The sequence below is a fragment of the Phlebotomus papatasi genome, chromosome 3 (assembly GCF_024763615.1).
Source record: "Phlebotomus papatasi isolate M1 chromosome 3, Ppap_2.1, whole genome shotgun sequence".
Taxonomy (NCBI): Eukaryota; Metazoa; Arthropoda; class Insecta; order Diptera; family Psychodidae; genus Phlebotomus; species Phlebotomus papatasi.
Genome location: NC_077224.1, coordinates 22,809,238 through 22,813,257, shown reverse-complemented (window position 1 = coordinate 22,813,257; position 4,020 = coordinate 22,809,238). Strand labels below are relative to the sequence as shown.

The 4,020-nt window shown below is 29.8% G+C and overlaps 1 long non-coding RNA gene across 1 annotated transcript; it reads right to left on the bottom strand.

Annotated features, from left to right (window-relative positions):
• Positions 1–1,014: 1,014 nt before the first annotated feature.
• Positions 1,015–1,941, bottom strand: LOC129808260 (uncharacterized). The gene is made up of 3 exons (XR_008752357.1): positions 1,636–1,941; positions 1,307–1,446; positions 1,015–1,043 (listed from the first exon to the last, which is right to left on the bottom strand). It is a non-coding gene; the product is annotated as an uncharacterized LOC129808260 (long non-coding RNA).
• Between the last annotated feature and the right edge of the window lie 2,079 nt (positions 1,942–4,020).

The following is a 4,020-nucleotide window of genomic DNA, read 5'->3' as shown; positions in this document are numbered from 1 at the left end:
ATCTATAAATTAAATCAAATAATATTCTCGGGTAGATATAACAGTACCAGGGTATATTTAAAAAACTCTTGCTATGATTTCAAAAATAAATTTATTTGACATAAATAATGTGTATTCACAATAAAATTGTATTACATTAATTTCTATGGGGTGTTGCACGACTTTCTAGTAGTTTCGTGAAGTCTTCTTCTCAGCTTTTGGATGTATGCTCTCCTGCTTTCTCCCAATTGTGTTTACCAGATTCAGAAGAAATAAGATACTTCAAAAGACTGATTATCTTTTGCCCCGTAAAGATAAACGATGACATAATGAAATCTGAAAGACAGAAAATAAAATTAAATGGAATTAAAAATCTGAATCTATATGGTATCTATTGAAATAGCGGAAATAGCTATTGAAAATAGAGTGGTGGGAATAATTATAGTCCTATCCCATAATCTTTAAAAGAACCCAACAATAAGTCTCGAAAAAACTTATAGGGGAAAGTGCTCTCCCTTCGAACGTTCATGCCTTCGAATAATGTAAATTTCTTTTGTTTTTCGTAAGAGATTTACACTAAATTATCACGGAATTATAAACAATTGATGATAAGCCAACTAATATTTAATAGAAATGTGTAAGTCTCTTAGGAAAACTAAAAGAAAATTCACATTATTCGAAGGCATGGACGTTCGAAGGGAGAGTACTTTCCCCTACGTATAATATGATGTCCTTTTATGTTAATCATAAAAAATTTAATTTTGATTATAGAATCTTGTTTTCTCAAAACTTTAGTAGAATTTCGTTTTTTATTCTGGTGATAATTATAATTCCAGGTAATAATTGTAGGGCTACAGTATTTATTTTTCACCAATGGCGGTTAATAATTTTTAATAATTCAATGTAACTTACTTGATCAGTGGTAGTGCTCCTCGTCTACTTTTATTACAGCGCTCACTTTTCTAAGTTGTGTTTTGCAGATTTACGGCCTTTACTGTTTGCTCTGAGTTCTGCTGCTATCTGCGAATCACTTTCCCAATTCCATGGAAAAGACAATGATTGTCCTTTGCCCAGTGAACGGATTCAACGGTTACCACGATTGATAAAAGAAAGAATAAAAATAAAAATGAAATTAAAAACTTTTCCAGTATGATATTTTCCAAAGCGATAATTGAAAATACATATTCAACATAAATAAGTTGATATAATTAACATTTTTATAATAAAAAAATTATGCGAGGTCCAATATTTCCTTGTAAAGATCAATGCTAACTTTCACAGATTATGTAATTCTTATTGCATTACAAAAAAAAATCAATTTTCTTACCTTGATACTATTTAGGTCTCTCCTAGATGGAATTTTTGAAGAAAAGTAGTTCGATAAAACAGATATGGTGATAATTTTCCAGCTTCTGCTCACGGACGTTTCCAATCAACAATGACTTGCAATCAGGATGATCGATTGAACTTGAAAAATATTGAAAATTATAAATCGTTAGTAAAGTATTAAATAATAAAAAATTCTTACGACGAATTTTAAATTTAAATAAAATAATAAAAGGTTTGACATTCCATTTAAGCTTAAAAGAAGAAATAAATTTAATTTAATTTACCGAATATGATTAATACTTTTCTGGCAAACATTTTTTTACTTACCCAATCTAACGATTTCCAACACTTTATCAAATTTCTTTGTCGATCACTTGACGATTTTTGCCACTTTATAAGTTTACTTATTCACTCTAACATTTTTTTAGTTTTTTTTTCATTTTCAAATAGATTGGAAATAATTTGTGTGACAACTTTTCAACTCAGCGGTTTCTTCAAGACTGACTCGTTTTAATGTTTTCCGTACTGATAGAATCAGTCATAGATCTGAATGTAATTTCCTTTTTTTCAAATACTTATGCTATTGATTCAAAAAATAGTATTAGATTTGATTGGTTTTTCATTCTAAATAAATATAAATTTGATTCAAATTATTAATTCTTATAATCAATGCATATAGAAACTAATATTATTTATTTTATGCAAACACGTCATTTGAAGAACACAATACACTAACCCTCGTGCATTTGCGTTCGTGCGTGTACGCCAGCCAAATATTAAATTTTTGGATGACTTAAGAGCGAAATTCATTCATTTTTTTTAAATTGAAAATTTAAAAAATCTAATCAATAAGAATGCTTTAATAATTGGTATTTACCTTATTCTTTATAACATAAGTAAGTTTCTTAGGCATGTTTAAGAGAGATTCATGAAGAATTTTTAGCTCAATCCACTCCCTCTACCAAAATTTCAGCCCGATCCGTGCTATAGAGCCAGAGCTAATTAACTTAGAAAATTGGAAAGTTTTCTTTTTAATTATAGCACCCCTAACTGTAGTTTTACGAACTTATGATGTTAAAAGGAGATCGGCATTTCACGAAAGTTTACCAAAACGCCCTCATTGATCAAATTATGACAGTTAGAAGCGGAGCTATAACCATTTAAAGAAAAATAATTTGACTCTAGCCCGGGAAATTAGTTGCAAATGACATGTTGTTTCATTTGGCTAAAGTTTAAGTTTAAATAATAAAATGTAATTATTTTTACATATTGTATTCGATTAGAATAAGTAGTTATTCACTTAAAACGTATTGATATTTATGATGAAAGGAATTTAATTTTCACCCTAATTTAAATGAATATTTTTCAAATTATGACGACTGCAGTAAATGTAAAAACCACTGTTATTTATATTTAACGACAAAAACTATTCGTATCAAATATTTACTCAAAGTTATTTCATTTTTACATTTAAATGAAATGCATATTTTATACAGAAAAGTTTCTCACAATTCAATTTAATACCTGGTCATTTATTGTTTAGATAGAAAAATAATCATTTGAAATAAAATTTTGAAACAATTGTTTAAAAAGTCTTTTTCATTTGAAATAAATACAGATAATATTAAGATGTATACAAAAATTTCAATATTAAATTTTACCCATTAAATAAATGCTTGTTGCATTTGATTTCATAAAACAGTACTTTTAAATCAAAAGTAAAATTTTATTTTTGACAACACAACGTTGCACATTTAATATAAATGTGTAGTTTTTCATTTTCAATGTATAATTGTTATTTTTACCATATATTATCTTTGATTCAAAAGCTGAGGTATTTATTTCAAATATTTAAACATTCGCGCTAAAAGAAAAATTATTTATTCTCCGTATGAATGCAAAAATATTTGAAATTATTGTGATTACTTTCAAAATCAAAATTATTTCGTTTGTATTGAAAGAAAAGTCAATTGATTCGAATATTTACCCAGAATTTTTAACATTAAATGCAAAATATTCAATTTAAATAAATTCCATTTTTCTCGGTGTATGACAAGCCTACCACGGTGATAACGGCACTCCAGTAATGGCTACATGGAAGCCATTGTGAGGAGGTGTCGACCTCGAGGTAGACCTAGGACAAGGTGGCTGAATCAAATTCAGAATCTTGCCTTGAAACGCCTTGTAATCGAACCCGAACATCTTCCAGGGCTACTAATTTGGATGTCATGGGCCCGCAACCCCAATAGGTATAGCCGATCAAAAATGATGATGACGACGAGATGACAATCAAGTTTTAAGAAAATGTCTGATTAGCATCTTACTTACAAGATTATATGAAGAAAAATGCTTCCTGGATAACTAATGAGCCAATAAGTTTTGTTATACAATTAGAACTGATCAGCCCCTAGTTTTCCGACCTATTCAGTGTGATAAATGATGGATATTGTCAGCAGAAGACAAGGAGGAACGACAGAATGCAAATTAACACTCAAACCCACATTATTGCTGGCACTGAGTCTCCTGTATGCCGGCCCCAAAGTTCCATAGGCAACTAATGGGCACACAGACTGGATGATGGCATGATGGAATGGCAATAATTTTGCCCAGAGAGCAGCCAGTGAGTTGTCTGCATTGGCGTTTTTCAGCTCTGCCGCACATTGATTGATTAAATAGAATTAAATCGGATCAGGAGTGCTTTATCACCAGCCG